Source organism: Podarcis raffonei, chromosome 4, assembly GCF_027172205.1.
Source record: "Podarcis raffonei isolate rPodRaf1 chromosome 4, rPodRaf1.pri, whole genome shotgun sequence".
Taxonomy (NCBI): Eukaryota; Metazoa; Chordata; class Lepidosauria; order Squamata; family Lacertidae; genus Podarcis; species Podarcis raffonei.
In genome coordinates, this window is record NC_070605.1 from 44,781,345 (window position 1) to 44,809,330 (window position 27,986).

Below are 27,986 nucleotides of genomic sequence, written 5' to 3' on the forward strand. Positions count from 1 at the left end.
ATTGAATAGATTCAAGCTTTAGAAAAGCTTTGTGTAAATGACACCTTCATGACTCTAATGCAGGTCAGGGACAAGGATGGATTTGGAGAATGAAGGCCATGGCATCAAACTCATTCATAAGGCTTGAGCCCTGTCTTAAATCTTAAACTGGTAGAAGACTCATTCCCTACCAATTCTTTTTGCTTCAAGTGTATTCTGTCTATTTCATATGGTGTCCTATCTAGATTTCCTCCTTGGATAATTCCAGCATTAATGGAATTCTGGGGAGCATGGAGGGTACAAGTGTCCCCAGTCCAATCTGGTCATTAGCCTGACCTACTCATCTGCAAATGGACAGCTGCTGGTGCAATCTGCTTCCTCCCCATTTGCTCTTATTATATCAAATACTTTTGTGTCCCATTCCAAGCCATTGATGAGGAAAGGAAGCCGTGCCAAAGGCCTGGTAATGGGGGGGGGGATTTTCCTTCTTCCCCCTTCCGAGAGAGCACATAAAGAACGATAACATACACAAGCATCCCAAACACTCCTCTCTGTGTGTGCATGTGCGTGCACGTGTCCGTGCATTCGTGCATTCGTGCACATGTTGGGTGTGGTATTTGACAAGGACAGAAAAATATTGTTGACGCAGGTGGGAAATACAGCCATAAGAAAAAGCCAGTTGAGTTGAATTAAAACTACTCATTACACTGCAATCCTAGGCATTCCATTACTCCAAATCGATTCTTACGGTAAAATAATTCCCAATCCACACAGTCTGAAATTCAAACGCTTTGTATTTAAATACAACATGATGCCTAGGTTTTTTTGTGTTGTTTTTTTTTAAAAAATATATATTTTAAAAGCACACATTTTATCTCCAACAATGGATTAAGAGAAAATAAGAAAAAGAGAAACAAGGTAAACTTGGAGGCATCCCTTTCTCTGAAATATTTTTGCATGCCCCAGACAAGGTATCTGTCACCACTAGGTCTTTTTTTTGTACATCATTCCATTGAAAACCCATATTGTTTTAGCAAGAAGAGAAATGCGTCTTGGATCGAATGTCAGCTTCTGCTGCATTTGGCCTGCCATACATGAACTAGCGAAACCTTCCTTTTCTCACTCAGTCTAAAATGACATTCTGTTGCTGCCAGAGTTCTGGAAGCTTATGCCACTGGCCATGAGTAATCACTATAGTTTACAGGAGCTTAACTCTTTCAAGACATCTATAGATAATTGTCTTCTGTCATATTAGAGTATAAATGAAGAGTGGTCTTGTTTTCTCAGACAACTTGAAGTCCCCCCCCTCCATTCGTATTATTGTTTTGGTTCCTTTATTATTTATCTGGTGTGTTTTTTTTATAAAAACTGACCATACATTGCCTTTTTAGCATTTATAAATAATAATATTGTCTCTGTGTTAAGAGAGACAGAAACAGAAAGAGGCAGTGAGGTCTCATTTCCCATTCATGTAGCTTTTCCAGCTTTGCATATGCACACATGCCAGTAATTTTGAGATAGCTTAATTGCAGTGCAGCACACTCAACTACTCTTGAAGAAGCAATGACTGCAGTCTACTACTGCTTACAGTGGATACCTAACATAATAACATTAGAACTCTGAAGGCCGACTGAGTTTCTTGCTTGCATCCAGGTGTTGTAGTCAATGTGTTGTGTTCCATAGAGGAGTCCAGGCACTGCAAGCGCCAGATTCTTCATTTTTATGGAATTGAGCCACAGTCCTTCCAGCTGACTTCTAAATTATATTTTACTGTGACACTCAGAGTTATATGCAGAGGAAAATATATTGCCAGAGACACAGAATAAAATTGATTTTGACAATGAAAGTGAATATTATAACATTTTAAAGGCTAGACATATTTCAAGCACGAATGTTGTAAAAACAAGTCTGCAGTTAATACTGTGAAAAGTTTGATGTCGTGTGTGTGTGGCATCAGAGGAATTAGATGCTTGGTTTGTCAGTTTTGCATTTTAAGTGTCTTTCCCAGAAACTAACAAGCAGATTAATCATGCTTCATCTGATAATTTTACCCATTTCCACTGTAAGGATCGGTATAACCATGCTTTGTAACTCATTTGTTCTACAATAGTAAGTTTGAGCTCCTGATTCACACACGCAAACACACAAACACACAGTGGTAATCAATGTGCTTTGAATTTATTGTTGCTTTCCAAACTCCAAAGAGATCACACAGTTCCTGATTCCTACTGTATACTATCACGAAACACTCAGTGACTCATTAGTGTGGGATTAAGCCTATGCAAAGGATATCAAAGCCCAAGTACTGCAACTCTGTCTACAGTGCAGAACTGCATTTTTAGGTGACTTCATAGAAACCTCAGCACCTCCTTCACAAAACAAAAGTCCAAGCTAGTGGACTGTGAATTGTTTATTTGAATTGTTTACTTACTGTCACACCAGAATCAAAGGTGCCTATTAGAAAATGATTCACTGATTATATAAACTGCATTTAAAATGGTGGTAAGAATCCAGGAAGATAAGGCTCTCCAGATGTTATTGGATTACAACTTCCATCTTACCTGACTAGATTGAGGTTGAATCCTGACAAGACAGAAGTACTGATTTTGGGGGAAAGGAGGCGGGTGGGTGTGGAGGATTCCCTGGTCCTGAATGGGGTAACTGTGCCCCTGAAGTACCAGGTGTGCAGCCTGGGAGTCATTTTGGACTCACAGCTGTCCATAGAGGCACAGGTCAATTCTGTGTCCAGGGCAGCTGTTTATCAGCTCCATCTGCTACGCAGGCTGAGACCCTACCTGCCTGCAGACTGTCTTGCCAGAGTGGTGCATGCTCTGGTTATCTCTCACTTGGACTACTGCAATGTGCTCTACATGGGGCTACCTTTGAAGGTGACCCGGAAACTACAACTAATCCTGAATGTGGCAGCTAGATTGGTGACTGGGAGCGGCTGCCGAGACCATATAACACCTACACTAGCTCCCAGTACGTTTTCAAGCACAATTCAAAGTGCTGGTGCTGACCTTTAAAGCCCTAAACGGCCTTGGTCCAGTATACCTGAAGGAGCGTCTCCACCTCCATCGTTCTGCCTGGACACTGAGGTCCAGCGCCGAGGGCCTTTTGGCGGTTCCCTCGCTGCGAGAAGCCAAGTTACAATCTTAAACTGGTAGAAGACTCATTTCCTACCAATTCTTTTTGCTTCAAGTGTATTTTTGCGCCCGCCCTGTGGAATGCCCTCCCACAAGATGTCAAAGAGAAAAATAACTACCAAACTTTTAGAAGACATCTGAAGGCAGCCCTGTTTAGAGAAGCTTTTAATGTTTAATAGGTTATTGTATTTTAGTGTTTTGTTGGAAGCTGCCCAGAGTGGCTGGGGAAACTCAGCCAGATGGGTGGGGTATAAATAATAAATTATGATGATGATGACTATAGGACATGCTGGCTGGGGATGATGGGAGCTGGAATCCAGCAACATATGGAGGACCACAGGTTAGCCACCCTTGCTTTATAGTGACCCACCCACTCCCAAATTAAACCTGCTTTGCCCTATAAGATTCTGAATATCAATGACAACTCCCTACATAATTTGCACTACACCAACATTCAATGCCGAATGAGCAGGTTAGTGCTAATTTTTTGCTAGAAAACTAAGAACATTACGGGAAAGTTAAGCCCCTGCAAAGGCACTGAAGAGCCCCCTAAAGAAAGCTTTTTCCAAAGACATAAAAGACTAAATTAAGATGGCTAGGAAATATTTCCCGCAGGCACATGCCAGCATCAGGCAGCCTCAAAGCTGCAAAAATAAATAAGTTACTTAAGAGAAAAAAGTTCAAAAAGACTGAAATGTGACTCATTTTTATCATTTTTATTTTGGTAAACATTTTTCAATACATTTGACTTGGCCCTAAGTCCAGTTTGAACTTTGCACTTTCTTTTCTATTTGTGCCTGACCTTTCAAGGGTAAGATTTAGGAACAAGGTAGGAGCAATAGTAAAAATATTGTGTTTGTGCATTGTGGGTTGTGAATGTTGGAGGCGACATTGAAGGGGATCCCACTCAATACATCTAGTGGTGGTTTACCTCATGTAGCTATTAAATATTTCAATTAATGGTCAAATGTTTATGGAGTTCCTTTCCCCCTGTTAATGCCCTTACCATAGGGCTGTGATGCTTGTTAATAAACATAAGGCTACTGATCAATAAACAGGTGATAGTTACTCAAAGGAAAAGGAGAAGAATACTTGAAAGTTAATTAAGGTTAGTGATATTAGAGCATCTTCCCATTTGTTGTATGAGAGCCAGAACTATTCTGCTTTGTTTCTGTATTTTCTCCCAGGACTTCTCACTTGTATCATTAGAGGTGCCTCGTATGGAATGTATTTATTTATTTTGGCAGCAAGTTTTGGAAAAGAGCCACTTGCCAGCATTCTAAGCACAAAGTGCATGGCTACAGATGTTATAGCAGCAGGTATGGAGAAGCCAAAAGCTAGAATAAAGACGTGGATCTTTGAACCTTTAAAAATGTCTAAAGCAACCAACCACCACTATTTGATAAGTGACAGCAAATCCTATGAATAACACAAAACCATAATTAAACCACTGGTTCTTTGAATAGCTCTTGTGCACTGCCAATTTTTCACCTTTGTATGTGACATTTGCTACCTGTTATGCGTTCAGTTTTTTCAATACAAAACCCCACCATGCAGCTATATCCAACAACATTGTCTTTAACGGGGCAGATGCAGGCAAAGACTGTTTGACTGGTATCTGTAATAGGGCCTTCTTGGTAGTGGGACCCCAGCTCTGAAATGCTAGTCTCTCGGAGATTAGATAGGAACAGATATTGGGTGGGTTCCAAGGGCAAGCAAAAACATTTCTTTATCATTGGGCCAATGCTGAACAGCAGTCATTTTATGATGGTCAGACCTGGGAAATTGCTGAATTGCTCTGCAATCCCTCATCTTACATGGGGTTCAGTTTCGTGGGCTACACAGATATATGAACATTGCAAATAGACAAACCCTTGGAGCCATCCCATAGCTAGTTGATGAGGGGGAAAGAGAAAGTATATCCAAGTACACTCAGAGCTAAAACACTAAGGGGTTGTTGCCCATCAAGCAAGTCAGAGAGGTTTAAATGTATTTTCATGCTCAGTCTACTTGGGTTACCTGATATGAAAACAGCTTTTAAGTTTTTTGCCTTGTTTGGGACTTGACTTGCACAAGTTCAATCAGCTCACCTTCAATCAGATATGGTTGAAATCATACAAATCAAATGTGCATTAGATGAGAGATTACTGCATACATGTTTCTATTCCATTGTTGCATTGTATCTTACCTGAGACGATTAGGTAAACAGAAAGATGTAAATCTTTCTAATAAAGAAAGAGAGACTAACTTCTTTATCCTTGCCTGTTCCTCATTTTCTTCTGTGTCATGTCTGATGAGACTGCCCTGACCCAGAAACCCATTCATCCACTTTGACTCTGTTGCATTTAGGGGACTTTGTTAGATACAAAATGTTGTCAGCTTCTCATCTCTTTTTCAGTACATGTATCCTGTCTCCCATTGTCCATCTTTGTCAGGTGACCCCATTCCAGCCTTGGCTTAATTAAGTTACCAGGGTCTTACTTTTCCTTGTCCCCACACAAAGAGAAGATGAATTTCAGTCATACAAATAAACAAAAAAGAAAAACAACAACTCTCCACAGACTAAAAGGAAATTGGCCAAACTGCTTGATATGGCTCCCAATATGTTTCAAGGAAACTCTTTATGAAGGGGAAATTGGAACATTCCCCCTCCTCCGCTGTACCACACCTAACCAGACACCTTACCTGTACACAGCGACAGTTCTGCCTACAACACATCCCTCCAAGTCAACGGGCCCCTGGAAGGATTGTTATGATCAGTATATAGCAAGATGCTTCCCATCCAAGTTTCCCTGAGGCCTGGAACATTTAATTCTTTTAAAGTGGTTTTGGAAATGGGATAACTCCCACCCCCATGCCGAAGACTGATACAATCTTCAGGAAATGGATGAATTTGAAGAAAGAAAAAAACATTTGTGTGGGTATGGCTTCAATGCTTAAGCTGAGGTCACTGAGGGTTTCTCCTTAAAAAAAAAAAAGGATTTCCATATGGCTGCTGGATCTTCTCATTGCTGTGGCTCCTCACCCCCCCCCCGAGAGGAAGCAAACAGGCTCTGCTATTCCCTTGCTCCTGCTTTTTCTTTTGCATATTAGTGGGGAAAGAGCCCCTTACAAAATTGCTGCTTGGGCATGCACCTGGTGTCTCTGGAGTTAGAGAAGGTGCAGCAGAAATGGCCAGTGGCAGCTTTTCTGCTCTCAACCTTGATTGAGAAGGCAAGGGAGAAATGTGCAGAGGCAGCAGTGAAAGGGTAGCAACTGGAAGCCCTCTGGCACAACAGTCCTTTGAAACCTAGACTAAGGCCTACAGCAATGTTTTCTCTGGTTAGGGAAAATCAAGGGTGCGGCCTTTGGGTCAGATCTCTTCTCCATTTCCCTCCCCTAATCACAAAACAATACTTTTTCGGGGGGAAATAATTGCTTATAGGCTGGCTGGTTACACGACAAAGCTCAATACTGGCGAGACCCCAGCCATATGACATTTAATTTGGCCAGAGGCATTCTCACATATTAATTAGCATATGCACATTTAATACAAATATGTGTCACAGTCCTATACCCTTAATTATTTAAGCACCTAGCAATGGCTTGCTTAGCTACAAATGCTCTGGAATGAGTTCCTTGACCTCTACACTGAAAGCATTTTGAGCAAATTGTTAAAGCAATTAAGTTCCATAGGGTATAGAACACTTAAATTCCAAAGAAAATTTTAGTGGGGTTTGTGAGGTAAGTGCTGTGCTAGACAGCTTCAAAGAGTCATAGAGGTAAGTATTGCTTATGGCAAAATGGTTTGCATAAGCCAGTTGTCAAATTATGAATGATGAACAAATCTGTAAAATAAAAACCAAAGCTTCATTGTGGATACTTCACAAACAGGAAAGTGGGCTAAATTGGTTGTTTGAATAGCTCCCCTTTCCTACCTTTAGTGACAAGCTTGGTATTGATTTGGATCTATGTTGCAGACTATTATAATTCTGTAGTCTGGGCTGCTTCACCTATTGAATATGGATACCATTTAAAGAAGCTTTTAGATACCCTTACAGCAATTGCACACAACACAAGTCAATTACTGACTGCTATAAAGGTTTTTTCATTATTAAGCATGCTGTAAGTGCATGTGCCTGGCATAATGATATTAGCTCAGGATAGGGTTTGGGAAAGAAGATGGAAAATAAAAATACCAGAAAGAAACAACAACAAAACTGGGTGGTTAAGTGTTCAGAATTTTAATATATCACTTGGAACACTTATAATGTAGCATGGCAAAACTTCAGACTGTTGCTTTTCAATGTATGTGGCATATTGGAGAATAAAATGAAAGCAATACAGCTCCTAAATGTGCAGTATGGAAACTGGAACTCTATACTACTGTAGGAACCGCACAGTGATTAAATACAGATCCCATGCTGAACCCTTTGCCCCTGTCTCTTGCAGAGTCACATAAACATGATGCATTGCCTATGGGGTTGCAATTTTGTTGGACGTAACAATACTTTTAGCTCTGCTATTGCATTCAAACACCACATCAGCATAGAAAATATTCATGGGCAAACAGCTTCCACAATATTAGATACAAGTGTGAATGGTGCCCCTGAAGAGATCAACAATGGAGAGGTCATATCAGATGCTCTTCTACTTTCCCTTGTCATTGTGAACTTATGAACATAAGTTGAATTTAAACTGCATGCTCTCAATTGCATGTTGTTAGAATCCAGCACTTGGTGAATTCTACTTCATAATACTAGTTTTACATAGGTTTCATGACCTGTTCTGATTAAGATAGGTATTGGAGCTAAACAACTCTATCTTGCATTTTGCAACTGCTGTTCTCCAAACCTCGTTCCATCTTGGCTCCTGTATCTTGACAGTCTGCTCATCTCTGGATTATTTACATATCCTTTAATGGGACTATTATTATACAGAATGAAATTAGTATTTCTTCCGTTCCATGCAAAGATGGTAAAGAAACCCTTCCTTAATCAGACATGAAAATGGAATAAATGACCATTTTGATTTATTGCTTTGATTAATAAAAAGTAATTAAGTTAACAATAAATGAGATTTCCTAATGAATCTAAGAAACAGGAGTAAAGTGCATACAAAGAATTGAATTCTCTCTCTCTTAGGCACAAAGAGAAAGCAGTTCAAGAAAATATAATGAAATGAGAATTACTGTATATTGCAAATACACTACTGATTTGAGTTTCCTCAGCTAAAAAGACTGCTGCTTTGATCCACAGCAGGTAGGAGCTCGGAGTATGATGCACCTCCATCTGTTTTTGCTTTCAATGTGCAATTAATATAAGTGAGTCCCTGGCAGGGGATGGTGCTGTGGACCCCTTGGGTGTATTCTCAAGACCCCTAATTGGGAACTACTGCTCTAGTGGCTTGAAGACCATAGAACTGACCTTTCTGTGATTGGTGAATGTCAAGGTCTAGCACATTAAGAAAATATATTGAGTTGTTTAAGAATCTTGGAAAATGTGTGGAATGAAAACTGTGCCTGCTTCAGAATACAGAAGAATAACAAAATAGGTGGTTGAGTCGCACTGTACTTTGAATAAGGCATCTATTCTAAATGAAGTTAACTATCCTATAGAACCCCTTTGGGGAAAATTTCTAAGTTATAATAGAAAAAAAGTATATTTTTTAGGTTATACTGTTGATCGCCTGATGTGACATTTTGCTGTAATAGTAAATCAAGTTCAGTTTCAGTGAATAAACCAGAGCTTATTTAATATATTCTGATCAACAAGTGAAACTCTTTCTTTCCCACAAGTGATGAAGAGCTTTATTTAACTGTCCAAAGTAATGCTAAGTTTTTTGAAGCTTTACAGTCAAGGAAAGTGCAGGAAGAGGGAGGGTGGAGGGGAGAGGGAGAGAGCGCACATGGTCTGTCGCTTTCTTTGCAGTCGTGTTAGTTCTTTTGAATTCAAACAGATGTAATTTGTGACAAGTTACAATTACCAGGTTCCTCCCTTTCTACACATACCTCTTTACAATTTCTATCTATAATGCAGCAATAAATGCCTCTTGTCAAAGGAGGAGATAGCACTGCACTTGACACATTCCCCCAGCCTTGCTTCAGAAGTCTTTCATTGCTACTTGATCGGGCTTAGTAGATGGAAAGGTACTATTTTTTGTATCACTAAGGAGAACAGATTGTGGAATTCAAAGCAATAGGTACACCCAGAATGAAAAACAGTAAGATTACCTAAAGCCCTGTTCAGACAAGAAATGTGTGGTGACATGCATAAGGATGGGCCACACTCATTCCGCATGCTCACCCTAACTTCTGAACATAAGTAATAAGTAGTAATAAGGAGTCTGCATTTTTTGCAAGGAAAAAAACTGCACTAACAAATTGAATGCACTTGGGCTTTAGTCAAAAGCAACATGAATAGATTGTGCATCAGAAGAGGTGCATCAGAGGTGGAGCCAAGTGGCAGAATTACGTGTCTGTGCATATATTCAGTCAGAAAACACGTGTTTTCTCTGATGGAGTTTTAAAAATATTTATAAACTGCAATTTTGCGGAAAATATAATAAGGCAGTGTTACAAGATAACAACCATAAAGAAATCAATAACATATTAACAAAAACTTGTGGTTGTTGTTGTTAAAAAAATCACATTCCAAAGTCCTTTCTGAACAATACAATTTTTAGAAGACACCTAGAAGCAGTGCTGGATGCTGACATTTTGGTGCCTGAGGTGAACCACAAAATGGCACACATCCTCTACCAGGGAAGAAGATCTGTAAGAGGAACAGTGGCAGGGTAACGGTGGTGGTGAAATAAAGATCTATATAGGGATCTGCTGCTTCTTTGCATCTTTCCACCTGAGGCAGTTGCCTCACCTTGCCTCAGAGGTGGGCTAGCCCTGTCTGGAAGAAAACAGATGACTCTTGATGGACTTCTATTAGTAAGGACTCCCACAGGGCAGGGCCTGCCACACTAAAGGTTCAGGTCCCAGTAGAGGCCAATTGAACTTCAAGGACATGGGAAACAAACATGTCTCTCTGTCTATTTTAATGATTAACAAACCAAACAAACTGGTGTAGTGGAGTACATGTATGGTCACATGGCAAGGCCCTTGTGATAGTTCTCATTCACCAAATATTGTAGACCCTGTAAAAGAATTACATCAAAAATTGCTCCCTGGATGCCTTGACTTATATTGCCAGTAGTTGCTGCCACATACTTTTATGGAGCAGGAAAACCTTAAAAACCCCTTGAACCACTGTTCAGAACCTAACCAAAGAAATGAGGGCTTGTGTTCCTCAATAATCCTGAACAAAGCAAATTAGAAGTATATGATACAATGAGAAAGGGTCAATTTGACTAGAAAGGGTCAAATTGTCAACTTTCAACAGTTTTTAATGCTGTACCTGTGACAATTTTTTATTGAACTGGATTGAAATTTGGCACATTCCTAGAGGCTCTGGTACATCATATATGCCAAGTTTCATGTTATTAGCTCAACAGATGCAATTTCTTTAAGCTATAGAACTTTGAGGCTTATAATGACAGACTTTTATTTTATTTTTGCCATTTGCATTAACTTAAGAAGATCTCCTGTGCCCCTTTAGTATTATTTCTGTATACTTTTATCATCGGAAATTTCTGTAGGCCTTTATCATCTGAAATGCTTGAGTATGAAATGTGTTCTGTAATGGATGTTATTATTAAATCTATGGCAGACAGAACAAAGAACTCTTAAACAGAGTGTACTTCAAATAGGTAGGAAATGAAGAAATAAACGGGATCTTTTCTTGTTATCTTCTAAGCTGAAGTATTTCAATTTTTCTTGGGGGGGGGGGGAAGTGTCTACATCCCCCTTCAACTGATTTCACATGGACTTCATTTTTGCACACATACACAGACTAAGGTTCCTGTTTCCAAAAGGACAGGAGTGGGGGCGGTCTGATCTCTCCACCACTTTTAATTGTTCTTTGAGATGTGGAGTGGAGGAAAAAGGAAAACCAGGATATTCCAGGTTTAAATAAAAAACCAGGATGGCTTCTGTAATTCTAGGACTGTAATCTGCCTTGAAGAGCTTCACTCAGAAAGGCAACCTATAAATAATTCAAAATACAGTAAGTCATGCAAGTCTTCAGTTCTTCTGGCTGTGTCACATATTTCCTATCTCCTTATTCTCCTTCCCACATTCTAGGCACTGTTATTCTTATTCCCTCAAGTCATTTCCACCCTGGCCCAGCCTGAATGTTGGGTGTTTGAGCAAGTCTGGCATTCCAGACCTAGCTTTTCTTCAAATTATTATCACCAATTTGACACCCAAGCATCTGTATTCCCATCCCACTGTTCCTTTGCCCTGGCCTTTCCAATCTCATCTCTGATCCTCGATGAATCTTTATGAATTCCTTTCCTCTAGCTAGTTGGCCTCGCATAGCTTGTAAACCCTCTAAGTATGCTTCATCATGTCACTTCTGGTTTCTGTAAGTAGCAGTAGCAAATCCCTAGGGTACCAAACCTACTTTAGAATAAGTGGGTTCAATTTTGTAGCTACTATGTGTCTGTTATTATACAGCATGAAACTAGTAATCTCCCCTTGGTTCCCGAATTTTCCATTTTTGTTAGTCTTTAATATATTTTTGTGCAAAATATTACATTTTTCTTCTCCTTTTCTATCTTGCAGTTCAAAAATCACTATAATACTAATCCACCTGGTATTCTCCAGCCATCATTTTATTGACTCTCTTACTGATCTACCTTTTCTGTCTTTCCCGACAATCTATCTCTGCCTTACAAATGGTTTCTCTCTGACTGATGAAATTCTTATTGTCAAAACAACAGTACAAGATTGTGTTTCAGCCCAAGATACTTTAGCTATCTGATTGGTTTGCTAAACCCATAGTTCTATTCTTTGTTCAGTTATTTCACAGTGTAGTTTCTTCCAATAACATTTTTCCTCTTTCAGAAAACTATACTGATCCAAACTGAGTTAAATTTTCAGGAAGTAATCCCAAAGAAGTAGCAAGTCTCGTAGGCTAGTAGTCAATATCAGGCAATGATTGAAAAAGGACACAAAGAATCCAAATAGGCCAAAATCTTCTTATACCTACACATTGTCTGCCATTTCATGGGCATGAAATAACTCCTGCTGGTGAGCAGTCAGTTCACCTTTACAAGCATATCTGTAAAGCCAGCTGGAGTGATCCTGATAATCTCAATATATTAAACTACTAACATCTGGTATGGATTTTTATACTCTCCCCAGCTGTTGTCAGTGTAGTCAGAAAAGTGCATACCCTCCAACATTTCTCCAATGAAAATAGAGATTTACCATTCCATAATGATAATTTTATTGTTTATACCCCACACACCTTACTGGGTTGCCCCAGCCAGTAGCTGGGCAGTTTCCAACATATAAAAACATAATAAAACATTAAACATTTTTTTTTAAAAAATTCCCTATACAGGATTGCTTTCAGATGGCTCGGTGGTTGGATAACTCCAGACCCTCCAACATTTTTCCAATGAAAATAAGGGCACCCTAAGGAAAAGTGGGACATTCTGGGATCAAATCAGAAACCGGGACCGCTTCTCTAAATCAGGGACGTCACTGGAAAATAGGAACACTTGGAGGGTCTGAAAGTGGTAGGGACAAACGATTATGTCACAAGTAGGAAGGCTTGAGAAATTTAAGTTTTGTGAATGCCACTTCAATCTGACCTAATCTGCACTGACCCTTCCACATTGGAATGAATTTATCATTCTGATTTTGCAATACTCTCAGATTTTCAATGCAGTTCCTGGCTCAAAAAAATCTACCAGCAGAATGCATTAGAAATGCATTTGGTTAAATGTATTTAGAAATACATACACTGAGATACATATTTGAATATGTATTTTGTGACAAAATACTTATTGCAGTATATATTTTAAAATGTGTCTTGATATGGACTGATCTGTCTATCTCGTTAATTGTACCTAAATTTATTTGTGAGGAAGGGAGGACATGGCATCAGTTGGACAGCAGCCTCATGTGTGTGTTTTTTGAGCAGTGCAGAGGTGAGGTGGGCCCTCAGCAGTACTTGGCGAAATCCATGCTGGGCTTAGGCTGCAGACTACATGAAAGTAGAGCTCAGATGTTGCTTCATCAACAGTCATCCTCAGCCTGAGCCTTAAATAGGAGCTGCCTGTGTATGTCAGCTGCTAGCTCTGCTTTTGGTGAGAGGATTCTCTTCATTTAATGGGCCCATAGGATACTATGATTTCACCAGAAACTTTGGCTGGAGAGGTATTGCCACAATGAGTTCCTCTTGCAGAAGTGCTTCTTGTTGGTTTTGCACATCTGTGGCTGGTCCTGAGGGCTTGTTCCTCTCCCATTCCTCTTACTCCCTATACTACTTCATCATTTGAATCTGTATGATGGTGATTGAGTGTACAGGTTCTAACCAGTACTGGTTTGTCATTCTGAAAGTATGCTGTTTTAGAACATAGCCTAATATAAAAGTTTTTCCCCCTGTACCAGTGCTCATTTAGTAGTATTCATGGAAGAGGTTTTTTTATTTTATTTTAAAAAAGCTAATTTTGGAATATCTTCTTTTTTAAAAAATGCATTGAGTGCTCATTAAAACAACAGATTAAATCACTTCTCTTCGAGACAGATGTAAAAGACAGGTGCTGTATAATCTGACACAAGCTCTGTAAATATATGTTTGTTTTGATCATCAGTGCCACTCGCGATCTCAGTTCTAGGATTCTATGGAAGGGAAATTGCTAATTGCACCAAAACTTTGCAGTAATTTGTAGCACCCATATTTGTGTAATGGGTTAGACCAGCTTTTCTTTTGTGCTTCAACACATCACTTAAACTGAAGGCTGCAAGGGGAACTGTAGGTCAAGATAACGAGAGGGACAGGAAAAGGCACTGGACAATGGAAGACGGAAAAAAAGGTAGGAAATGTCGAAGCACTTGTAAAGGAGACACAGTTTAAAGTACCGGTAGTCACCTGAGTTTCTTCAGCTGAAAATGTGAGTAGCACACTGAAAGAAGGCGTGGCTGAAATGAAGGATAAAGAGGGAGGCTTTTCACAGTTCACAGGTGTGCAGACAGGAGCAGGAGAATAGCGGCAAACCCAGCCCTTGACCTGTGCACATTCCGCTGAAAGTTATGAGCCCGTATGCATGTAGCTCTATATATGTGTAAAGTTCTCTCCATGCTGTCATTTCAGGATTGTATGATAGTATGGAGAACTGTGCATGCACAGGCTCTGCACCAGGATGTGCTATCCTACCCCCTCTCCATAGGCATTCATATATTTTCTTAAAAGGACTAAAGGAACCCATATTATGAGACTGAGGGAGAGGCCTTCCTGCTTTTGGAAGTTAGAGGATGCTTCCTGCACTTGCTAAAGTGCAAATATTCCACATACCCCAGGCTCGGGGTGGACAGGAGGAGCTGACCTTGCTTGCACAAGCCATTTCTTTTATCTGCTATGTTCATTTTTAACATTTAGCTGGGGGCAAGAGCTGTGAAACTCAGACTGTGACTCTGTACACACTTATATGAGGAGTAAGCTCCACTGAAAACAATGGCACTTGCTTTTGAGCAGTCATGTACAAGCTTGCACTGTAAGGGTGCTATTTCACTTTCCTACATTTGTAAATTAAATGAAAATCATATTGGCCAGAACACAGATCTGATTTTTGAAATGGTAATGGCTGTGCTTCATTTTTTTGTAGCTCATTAACAGTATTCAGAAGCAACTCGTTGGGGAGACTAAAAGGTGTTCCTGCTGTCATTTGTGAAAATGCCCCAAGGATATTTTACTGGAACATTTTAGAATGATAGGATTGCTAATAATTATTAACAATGCATTAGGTGAAGATGAAGCCTGCAATGCTATACACATATCCTTAAGATTAAGTATCAGTGATTTACTTCTAAGTAAATGTGCATAAGACTGAACTGCAAACTTTGTCAGCTCACCTCAACATATGATGGGAATGATGATGGTGGTGGTGTCTGTGCAAGATGGAAGAAATGTAGACCCAATAAAACAGAAAGTTTTGGAAGGTTGCTCATTTGTTTCCATCTGTCTTCATACTTTCTTGTCATTCTGGTACTGTTTTTTTTGTGACTTCATGCTTTCATACAAACACACACACATTTATTTTATTGCTGCTTGATAGCTGGAAAGTAGCAGTGTACACAGTCAGCCCTCCTGGAGGCAAAGCTTCCTATCAGTTATTGACATGATGCCTGTGTTCACATGATGCTTCTGATTCAATATAAACACTGAACTATGGGGGAATTAAAACTATCCTGGCGAGATAATTCCAAAAGAAGGAAAAGTGGCAGGCAATATTTTGAACACTTACTGGGTTGAAAACTCACCACTCACCACCTCAACTAAGAAATAGATTACACATGGCAAGGATAAAATAAAATACATAATACATGGAGGCAACTTGGTGATCTTAAAAAACTTGGTTGTTCCAAACAATCCTGTAATTCAAGTGTGTGGAATCCATTTTTAACCAAATGGGTGTACCCCTTCATTGGCATCCTTCTGTAGATGATATTGTTGGGATACTGCCAGGGAGTCAAAGTCCATCTGAGCCCCCAAGCTCGGTGCCGGACGATCCATCGACCTCCCGTAGTCAGGCAATATCAGCAATCAGCGGCACGAAGCCTCAAGAAAAGATAGCCACATTCTTGGACTTGTGCACACTCTATCAGCAGAATTCACACAGCAAAAGATGCACAGCAGGAGAGCATATTTACAAGTTTATTTAGCGTTGGTCAGAACAAAGAAACCATGACCGTCTGCTTCGGTCTGCTCAGGCAAACAGGGGAGAACGAATGGAACTTCACAACAGAAACATCCTGTGAGACAGGAAATACGCAGGCTGTGACACAAACATCCTACTCCCTTTTAAGGTGGAACGGAAATATCCTAACAGATATGTCATAGGGATTAAAGCTATCAATAGCTACTAGTCACCATGGTTGTATTCTATCTCCACTAGCAGCTACTGGGAATCATGAGGAGGGGAAAGTGTTGTTGCATGAGGTCCTACTTGAGGACAGTTGTACTCAGGTCCTGCTTGGGGTTTTCCTGTAGGCATCCAGTTGGCCACTGTGAAAAGAGGATGCTGATCCAGCAGAGTTCCTCTTATGCTGTTATGTTGAGCAAAGCTGGACAAAAATATGGTGGGACCAGAAGCAAAAATATGGTGGGGCAGAGTACAGTTCCGGGCACATGAAAGTCAAAGGCCTATTCTCCACACTCTGTCGCCACAGTATCTCTCCATTACTCCACCCAGGCAGGCAATATGCATTATCGTATTTCAAGGTCATATTGCAGCCATGCAAAAGCCCATGAAGGTATGGAGCAGGACTAGTGAGATACGTGGCCTAGGAAGAAGGGGATAATATTAAGTTTTTGCTTCTGACTACAGGATTTCTAAAGGTTCATAGATCGATTTAGATTTATTTATTTTCTTGTCTTCATATCCCTGAGAACCAAGTACCAAGACAGTTACAAATCTGAAAACAAAAATACTTTCTATTAGGCATGCAACTACACACCATTAAATGCTTGACCAAATACAATGCCTTGGCATCATTTCTTGAGAGTTCTGCCAGTCTTCTGGTAGGGAGACGTGTTTTGCAGATCCAAATATTTAAGGTAAACAGATCCAAATATGGACACTGCTCCTCAACCCATAGCTTGTCATGCAGTAGGGAAGAAACCATCACCTGCCAAAACTGCCACTCCTATTACAGGCACATATGTGTTTCACCTAACAGGATGAATAGCTGCTTAAGAGATCATATTTTCATAATCCAAACAGTCTGAACTTCATAGCACCATGCACCCGATCTACAGTAATACCTCCATCAACGTCCGCCTTGTCTAGTGTCTGCAGCAAACCCGGAAGTACCAGAATGGGTTACTTCCAGGTTTGCTGCTCGTGCACGCGCAGAAGCGCTAAATCACATTTTACATGTGCACATAAGTGTTAACCGCTCTGCGCACATGTGCAGACGCGGCACTTTGTCCTGCGCCCTTTTCGGCTAGCGGCTGGGGCTCCGGAACGGATCCCGTCCGCAAAATGAGGTACGACTGTAGTTACCTTCGCACTCTCTCTCCCACACAACAATTGGCACTTAAAATCATCAGTGAACAATCCTAACTGGGTCAGGGTGTGTGTGTGTGTGTGTGTGTGTGTGTGTGTGAGAGAGAGAGAGAGAGAGAGAGAGAGAGAGAGAGAACCGTAATAGTGTGGGAATGTTCAGCGATGCAGGAGAGGATATATTGTTTGATTATATCCTTTCCAACTTGTGTTAACAAGTTCTACAATTTAGCAGTAGGAGTAACATTCCCCCTTTTAAACTTGCACAGCGGATTCGCTAAAGCCTCTAAAATACGATTTCCTTTGGTAATTCCCCATTTAGTCCCTCATAAAAAGATAGACATGACACAGTCTTCTATAAAAGTATAAAAAGAGTTTACTCACACATTCTGTTCACAATTGGATCCCAGAAGGCAGACTTAAGTTAGAAAAGTAATATACCTGGAAACTATCCCATAAGGAGATAGCTCCTTTGTCCTCTCTTGGCTGGAAGCCAAGAGAGCATCTTAGGCTAAGCAGATGTTGCTTTTTCGACGAATGTGGTCAGAGAGAGAGAAATGGCTGACTAGTCCTGCTCTTTTGTTACCTGGGCAGGTGAGGTTATGCCCACCTCTAGTCACATGCAGAGGAAGTCTGTCCCAGCCTAGAAGAAATAGGAAGTTCCGACTGGCTGGTCCAGACATCCCCTTTTATGTCCACTCTAGGGATGTTGTATTTGACTGCTCTTTGACTGTTTCACATCCTACAAATAGGTTGCAGGGGAGTTGGGAGGAGCTCATAGCTGTCAACTTTCCCCTTTTCTTGCGAGGAATCCTATTCGGAATAAGGGAATTTCTCTTTAAAAAAAGGGAAATGTTGACAGGTATGGAGCAGCTTATTTTTCTTTCCTTTTTTGGCTCCATCAGCTTTCAGACCTCTGTGTGTACAGTGGGGGCCTCCATGCGCTCTTTACCACCAATGAAGCCCAGTGGATCATGATGACGGGACTCCTCTGCCATATCCTCATCCCATCAGCAGCACAGAATGGAGTTTAGGACTTGTCACCATTTGCTGATGCTGTTAATTCATTTTATATCTGCTGTACAGTTAAAAAACAGAATTTTATCTTGAGGGTTGCAAATGTTCAAAAAATAATATTTCACAAAATACTTTTCCAGTGTAGAAACAATGCAGTTGGCAATAGTTGGAACAGAGCTACGCAGCATGCAGTACAGTGCACAAACACCTCATCAATGCATGTGGAATTCTGTGCCATGTGTGATTCTGTGATGTTTTATTTCTAAAGGATTTTTTCTATCAGAACAGAGCCATAAAGCATCATATTTCTGACCATTGTAAAAAAAGAAGAGACTTTCAGCTAAATCATTGCTTTTTCTCCTGAACAAAATGTCCTAAGCTTCATCCTCTCACAATTTTTGTTACCAGGATGAAATATTGGCATTTAAATGCTTCATTTGTTCTGTGAACTGCACTAGTAACATGTACTATTTTGACCTTTTCAGAATTTTGTAGTTTAATTGGATGGCTGTTTTTCACTCATCATCCTCTTAACAACCTCTCTGATGTCCAAGTGGGGAGGTAGCGCTTGACAAATCAAGGTGAACTTTATTGAAATGAATACAACATAATAAAATATAGATTTCCCACCCACTCTCAATACACCCTCGATTTTTAGATTACGAAAGCCCAACCCATTTCTTTATCATTGCCAAATTTACAGTGTAAGCCTTACATTGCACCCCTTCCGTCCCCACCCCCATGAGCTTGTGGAAAGCAGCTGCAGGGAGGAGAGGGGGAGGGGTTTGAAGAATAAGAATAGGATCTATTATGGCAGTTCTCTTAGATGGTGCTATTTGTTGCTGCCGAAATGAGGTAAGAAGACAGCTGTTTATGCAAATAAAATGTCTCGCAAATCCACATGAGAAGGTGTGCACAATACTTATAAGAAAAGAAATGTTCCCTCATGACCATGCTGTGTCTGTTTCTTGAATAAATCCCACACCCTCCTAAATTCCTATCTGCCAACTTGTCTTAATGAATATGGAACTCTCTGAAAAGCCACGGCATAATGAATAAAAAGGCTAAACTTTGCTTTTACTTTGGAAAGAATGCATGACTAATCTATACTAGATCTAGAGCTCTGGTTACTTCAAAGGGCAGGCATTTTTGCTCACAGTGGTAGTGAGTTTGCAGCCTCTCAAAATTCACAAATGTAATTGGGAGGGATAAAGTGCCCGGGTTTGAAAAACTGAGGGAGACAAAGTGCAAATCTGAAAATATTTTAAATTAAAAATGTAAGCTTTCCCAGGCAGAGACGAAACAGTGGCCCTCCAGAGCTTGTTGGACGGATACTCCCATCATTCCTGACCACTGGGGATGCTGGCTGCGGATGTTAAGAATTGGTATCCCAATTGTCAGCGCCGTGCTTTCCCCATCTTATTTGTAGAGATTGGTTGTGTGAACCATGCTAATTTAAAAGTGTTGTCTTTTTACTTTGGCTTCCTTTTCCACTTTGTTTCTCCTTTTTTTATAAAAAAAAATAATAATTATTTTATCTGGATATTGTGTGAATGTGTGTTACTGTATTGTGCAAAGTTTCTGGAGCAGAAATTCAGTTTTAATATATTGCATAATGCACTGATAGGGCACAGAAATTCCATGTGAATAAAATTGTTGTTTATTCATTATTATTGGATTGCGCCCCGAGGCCCCACAAGCCCTTTTCCAGTAAAATAACTTCAAATGGACACATAATTTTAGTTTAGGTTTTTGGGCAAAATTTGGCTACAGCTTTATTGATTACAAAACAAATTGTGCGGTATTGGCCTAGGCATTGGTCAGAGGCTATAACTGACTCCAGCCTCTCTGGCTGGCAGTCTGAAAGGGTAAACACCAAACGAGGGAGCAACATCGGTGAAGATCGATGGAAGCTCACCCCGGGGTTCTTGTGGTCCTAGAATGGCCCTAGTCCCTCAAGGGGACTTTGGACGAGATCCAGGACCCCCAGATTCCTTTACTGGAATACCCTATTTCTGGAGGGGCAGGTGATGGCCACACCTCCCCTCCCGCACATTTCTATAAACCACCAAACCTTACAAAGTTGTGACGATTGCTAAGAGGGTAGGCGAAAACCAAGTGGCTAAGCCAATCTGCCAAATGGAAAAATTCCTACCCAGCCCCTGCTCCAAAGCAGGCGACCCAATCCAAAGCAAGGCCAAAGCAGCAGCACCTAAAATAGGGAGGGAGGGAGGGTGTGCGGCAGCACAAAGCAAGTGCCCCATCGCCATTGCACTGCCACATTTATAGGTCCCTGGGATCACGCCCACTTGCCCCAATTGGCCCAAACAGCCAAGTGCGATCCCGGGGCCCAGCAGACAAGGCTTGGGCCATATCTAGCAACAACACACCCCGTGGGGGTGGCTTAAGGGTCCCGAGCGCATCCAGGACCCTCGATTTAGGAGGATCCCATTTGTTGTTTCTTATGATTAACTAGTGAGATCACATTTAAAAATTATTGTGCAGTGATGAAAAAGGAAGTGGGTGTCAATATGGCCCACATTTTTCTTAGCAATTTGGACCGCCATATACTAAGTTTGTTCATTTTGTGCTTATATAGTTGATATGTGATAGCTTTTTAACTGAACTGTTTTTGTTCAACTTAACTGTATATATTTGCCTGGCAGACTAATATCTATCTTGCATACTAATTATAAGACCTTATAATTAGAAAGAACCTAGATGGACCTGTGGTCTGACTTTGTATAAACCAGCTCCCTACATTCCTAAATCTTATTGGATTGACCCCTAGTTTAAATTAAGTGTGCTTAGAATTTGATTTTGGCTTGCAAACGGGATGTTATAATGTTGCTAGTCATCATGAACCTTTGAAATTTAGTAATTGTTGTGCAGATGTTTAAAAAATACCAGAACAGTGTGCAAATAGTTTCTTGAAATTATATTTGTGGCCAGAAAGGTTTGGGGTTCATTTCACTGAAATTCTCCTGGGGCAGGAGGTTATCCAACAGTTTCCCGGGAGAAGGGCTCTTCATTAGTAATGGCAGGAGCACATGGGCTCGTTATTCAGAAAGATTTTGTTGTTGGTGTTGTTGTTGTGAATGCAAACAACAGCAGCAGCAGCAACAACAACTGTGTTTTTCTACTTGCGTTCTCCACAGTGGACCTAGTGTTGGCTCTGGAGGTAAATAATGGCTGCCAATGCCATTAACAAATGGTGGAGAATGAACAGTGAAAAATCTCCAAAATTTCTTTTTCCAGGAAAATGAGAACTCTTAGATATTTTATCTGAAAAAAATGCCATTTGAAGAAAAAGGATGCTGAACTAGATGGTCTTCAGCAGGGCTTTTCTTATGTTAAACACCTTTGCAACGATCCCCCATGTACACACCTTTATAAACTGAAGATTCCTGAACTTCATTAGCTTCATCATCAGAACCAGAGTTTTTGTATTGCATGTGTAATGGGAAGACTACGAAAGTTCACAATCCTGAAAAAATCATCAGTCAGTTTAGCAGTCAGTGCATTGCACCTGAAGAGGGTTCATCTGGTTACTTAAACCTTTTAGACTGTGAACTCTGAAGGTTAGTCTAACATAGCCTTGCATACTAATAAGGGCATGCAAGATGCTTAATGAATAAAAATGCTAACACCAGCCAAACTGGTAGATTTTCTTTTAAATTGCTAGTAAAGTGGGAGATTAAAGGGATGTTTATGGCAAGAAGTTAAAAAGATAGCATATTGGATGTTATATGTATACACATGGCATGATTGTCTTCTTCTAGCTCTTAAAATGGTGTTTAGAGACTAAGGAATTTTGCCTGGTCTCTGAGGGCCTTGGGTTTTCCTGCCTTGTGATGGTGGGCAAATGCTATGCAACAGGTTTGTGAATAAATCATATCTTTTGAGACAAGTGAATGGCCTAAACACCAGCTGTTATGCATCTCGAGGTAAACCTTAAAAGGAGACTACACCTTACATTTTAAAAAGGAAGAGATAGTAACAACTTGACTCTGGATTTGCCACTGAAAACTCAGTTTCTGGGACACCTTTGATGTATTTTCTTTTAAATTATTAGCGTTCATGGCGGCTACACATCCAAAAGCAGTGGGGAAGCAGAGGCTCACATCATTACAATTCCATTAAGTTTGATACTACTCTAGTGCATGTGAGGAAAGGATCAGAGCATATTTGCATTTTTTAAAATTTATTTAGTAAATTGAAATCAGCAGCAGAATAAAATTATACAGGTCCAAATCTACAAACAAACTGAAGGAATTGGATTTAAACCTAGCGAGATCTATTGAGTCTGGATGAATCAGCACAGGCAATGGTTTGTGCTCTTGAAGCTAATGTGTCATGTTAGGAAACCTAGCCACATCTATGTTGCCTTTTTTGCTTGCCTTTGGGAAGCCCTAGCCCTGGTGCACTATTTGACGTCCCATCCCAAAACATTGCTGCGCTGTTTAGTGGCATGGAGCTGGGACCAGAGCTGTGCTCTGGAGCTAAATAAAAGTATAACCATATATTGAAGGCAGCCCTCTGGTATGGCTCAAAAGGACAACTTGAAACAAACAATGATTTAATTCATTTGGAGTTTTTAACTGAGCTCATTCCTTTGTAGTATTTATTTCCAATGTAAAGGATTAACACATGGTAGTAAGACAGCCAATAATTGGATTCAAAAACCAATTAAATTTAAGCCAGAGAACTTGCAAAGCATAAGAACAAGCCCTAAGTCTTAAAGGTGGCTCAACTGGTAGTGGTAGGGAGTCTGGGGTGGGCCTTGCAGATTTCATGATGAGCTCCCACCTTTTTTCTTATAACGTGAGCATTATAATGGATTTAATCCATTAACCAGAAATAATATTAGCTAATAATTTGCTTTGCTTAAAGCTGCTAGCAGTATTGTTTTCATAATGTGTTTGTAGTATGGTATGTGTCCTTTTTATGTCTTGCATTTTGCTGGGATGTGACCGCACATACCAAAAATAATTGCCTTCAACACATAGGTATACTTTTATTTTCTAAAGCAAACTCTTACTGTCTGGTGCTGCACCAGCACTCAGAACAAATAAAACTGTAAACTGTAACTAAGGTGGAAGAAGAAAACTGGAAAAAAACACACCAAACAAATAAAACTGTAAAAAGCCAAGGTAAGCCAACAATATTTTGAGAGTACAGGTGAGCACAGGAAACCACACACATAGAATTTTATACTCTTTTCAAATCCCCCATGTAAGCCTTGTTTATACTGTGATGCCTATAACATGCTTCTCCGGAGATGGTACTGAGTAGTTCTCAAACATTACCAGTTACAGACTCTCACATTATTTTAGGAGGTCCTCCTGGAAGGCAAGACAACAAAAGCTTGTCATTTAGCCTTACTTCTAATTTGGTCCTAGTCAGCAGCTGAACTTATATTAGAAAGGGCAGACAACTTGTATACTAAGCCAAGCGGTGAACAGCTGAGCAATATCCTGTACTGGAAGGAGCTGCAAAACATTCAAGTCTGTTTATCCTAAAAAATATATACTGGAAGGCTGCCAGTATTGCCATATATGCCAGGCAGTATATAGCTGCCATTTACAATAAAATTAAATTCAGTGGGATCTTAGTTTCTACATGTAAGTACAGCACAGGAACCTGATGTTTTTGTTGCAATGGCAGTAGGTAGAGGGTTAAAACTCCACACCTCACACAGGTGCTCTCAATGAACACAACCCCACACATTTGTAAATAAATAAAGAAAAAAAGTCATGATTTGCAGGTGATGCCATGTCACAGGTAGGTAGCCCCTTAGCATGTAAATTTTAGGCAGTAATTTCAAAGACTCTTACTGAGAAATAGTGTGACTTACTTCTGACTAAAACATTTAGGATTGTGCTGCACATTACCCAATGATAATATACCACAGCAAGTTTTCTCGTTGAATCAAACCAATAATGCATGGGAACACTTGCCCCACAGTTTTGTGAGGTCTTGAAGGTGTGTTTCCACACTGATCTAGAGAAAAATAACAATTGCTTAGCAATGTCACAGGTCATGTCTGCCTTTTTGGATGAATGTGGACATTTCTCTAAAGCAGATGGAGAAATGGAATAGCATATTATGGCTAAGTATGACAAAAGCAGCCTTAATGGCTTAACAATGGGTTCAGTTGCAGGTGAAAGATGCATTTTTAAAGAGATGACATATTTTCCCTCCCTTTGATCACTGAAGCCAAACTAAAGTTAAGAGAGAGAATGAGAAAGGAAAAGCATTCTGAGTGTGGAACAGATGATCTAATCACACAAAACAACTGTCTCTTTTTAATGGGAAGCAGAAGCTGTTGGTGTTGTTTAGTATAAGGTCTGTGAAGTTCCATTCCTTAATCATTGTCACCAAGAAATCCTGAACATGTCTCTACACATGTACACTGTAGGTCACTGGATAGCTATAGTTATCACACAATTTTCAGAAATTGAATGAAGTGGAGTTATATTATCACCTGATAACTTGTAATTTATACATTCATTCCCTCAAATTATTAAAAATAGTTTTAAAAATCATGACCTGATTTTTCAGCATTAAGTCTTTTTTGAATCCAATGTGATAGATTTTCATTTTCATTTAAAAAAAAAATCCCAACTAAATTTCTCCCACGCATATGATATAATGATGTTTCTTTCTACAACATAAACTTGGCCAATAGGTTATTGTTGCACTTAACAACAAATGAACTACCATTGTCCTGGAAACGAACTCCTATTTTCCCCCTCCTTCTAAGGAGAACAAATTTATTTCCACACAAAGTCCAGATCAGGGTTCCATTTACAGCACCTCTAACTGGATCCAGGCTCAAATCTGGTGTGGTGGGAAAACATTTCTCCAACCGCTGGTTAAAGGCTTTCCTTGTTGTTTATGCCCTCTCTTTATTCACATACTTCTGTTGTTGCAAATGAGCTGTCATGTGCCTGGGAAAAAGTTACTCTCATCTAATTATCAGAGACAAACCATAAGTTATACACGAATGAAGTCTCAGTGAAAAGCAGCTTTGGGATACTACAATTTTGAACAAAAAAGTGGCAAGAGGGAGATGATGGAGGATAAAGGATGCTTGATCTTTTCCTCAGTAGCTGTGAGTGGCTGTGAGCTGTTGTCTAGCTATGTGCTTGGAGTTGTGTTGAATGAAAGCAATTTGAAATGGGGAAATGGCCAGCAAAGAAAAGGTTAAGCCTCCCCAATATTTGAGGTGTAGGAACATTTTACATAACATGTTTCACACTCTCAGTGATTTGATAATCATAGGTTCTATCATCACTTTATTTGAAAAAATGCACATACCAGGGTCACTTTAGAAGCATAATTCTTTATTAGAATATCTTTTTTTACTTCTTGGATACTACACCAAGGGTAACATCTCACTTTGCTTTCAACACTTATGCCTGAAGAAAAACCTGTAAACAGAAAAGCTTGGTTGCAACATATTGAACGACTAGCTGGATCAATGAAAGGATAGCTTTCCTGCTCTTACTGTCTCCTCCTGAAGAAACAAGACTACCAACATTGTTCTGGGCATGTTTTCAGTGAAAATGTGTAATGTTTCTTACAGTGTTTACTACATTTCTTCCTAGCAGTGAATTCAAGCTGAAATGGCTATGAAATGCCAGCAATATCAGGACCTCAGCTTTTATCATAATAATTTCCTTAGTCGTTCAGAAATTCCCCCAAAGGCCTGAGATGGGAGAATCTGTCCATTTGCAGTCTCTGTCACTTTCCCATGCTCCTGCTGACAATTCTATTTTGTTCTGTTTCTGTATTCAACAACTTCAAAACTATATATATATAAAGGTAAGATCTCAGAATTGAATTTAACAGAGCAATTCAAAATTGGCTCCAGCCTGCTAGGGTGGAAGGGGGGCTGGCAGTATTTCTCTGCTTTTTTATTTTTGCTTTTTTTCTGTACCAACTCCAGGGTGGCACAGCAGGGGAGTCCAGATCAGGCCCACAGAGAGATGGATTCAGCAGATCCTTTGGACTCGGCAGATCCTGCCCCAGCTTTATAACACTCAATTCTGGGGCCTAAAGGTAAAGGTAAAGGGACCCCTGACCATTAGGTCCAGTCGTGACCGACTCTGGGGTTGCGGCACTCACCTCGCTGTATTGGCCGAGGGAGCCGGCGTACATTTTCCGGGTCATGTAGCCAGCATGACTAAGCCGCTTCTGGCGAACCAGAGCAGCGCATGGAAATGCCGTTTACCTTCCCGCTGGAGCGGTACCTATTTATCTACTTGCACTTTGATGTGATTTCAAACTGCTATGTTGGCAGGAGCAGGGACCGAGCAATGGGAGCTCACCCCATCGCGGGGATTCGAATCGCCAACCTTCTGATCAGCAAGTCCTAGGCTATGTGGTTTAACCCACAGCGCCACCCCGCATCCTGTTCTGGGGCCTAATGGCAGATAAAACCAGCAGAAACTCTGCCAGGAGTAGTGTGCACTCTACCACACTTTTGGTGGGTATAGTAGAGCCTTCCCTGCTCCCCCCTCCCCTGGTGGAGGGATATTGTGGTTATTCATATTGTGCTTTTGGGAGCAATAGGCAAATAGAAGGGGAAGAAATGGAGGCAGTGAGAGATTTTACTTTCTTGGGCTCCATGATCACTGCAGATGGTGACAGCAGTCACGAAATTAAAAGACGCCTGCTTCTTGGGAGAAAAGCAATGACAAACCTAGGCAGCATCTTAAAAAGCAGAGACATCACCTTGCCAACAAAGGTCCATACAGTTAAAGCTATGGTTTTCCCAGTAGTGATCTATGGAAGTGAGAGCTGGACCATAAAGAAGGCTGATCGCCGAAGAATTGATGCTTTTGAATTATGGTGCTGGAGGACACTCTTGAGAGGCCCATGGACTGCAAGAAGATCAAGCCTATCCATTCTGAAGGAAATCAGCCCTAAGTGCTCACTGGAAGGACAGCTTGTGAAGCTGAGGCTCCAATACTTTGGCCACCTCATGAGAAGAGAAGACTCCCTGGAAAACACTCTGATGTTGGGAAAGATGGAGGGCACAAGGAGAAGGGGACGACAGAGGACAAGATGGTTGGACAGTTTTCTCGAAGCTACCAGCATGAGTTTGACCAAACTGTGGGAGGCAGTGGAAGACAGGAGTGCCTGGCGTACTCGAAGTAGTCAGGGGGTCACGAAGAGTCGGACACGACTAAACCACTAAACAACAACAGTATGAATAAAAACTTAATATTCTTGGAATAAAAATTGTCCAGACAAAAAATTGTCCTGTCAAACAGCTCTTCTGTCAAAACGTTATTCCTAATGTTTAGTTAGAATTCCCTACTGTATGGTACTTCAGCTCAAGTTTGGATTTCTCTGCTGAATTATGCTTTTATATACGCTCTCCATATATTATCTGCCAATAATTCCATTGCCACATTCAGGGAAGTATGCAATCTGGTGGGTTGCCAAATTACAATCCACACATTGGTCCCCAAACATGTAGACCAAGTCATAGCTATCAAATTCCTCAAACATCCCAAATCCAATTTACACTTTCATTGTCTTGTTTTGTTGGAACTTAAAATACTGATGGTTTTAATAAGTGGTAAGATAGTTAAAGGGTTTTGAACAGAGAGGAAATGTCAGTGTTTCTTCAAAAGGGTAGCACTATTGCCCAACAAATTTGCATTTACCGGTGTTGATTACATTTGTATTCTTCAGGAGCAAGTGTGCTGTTATAATAAACCT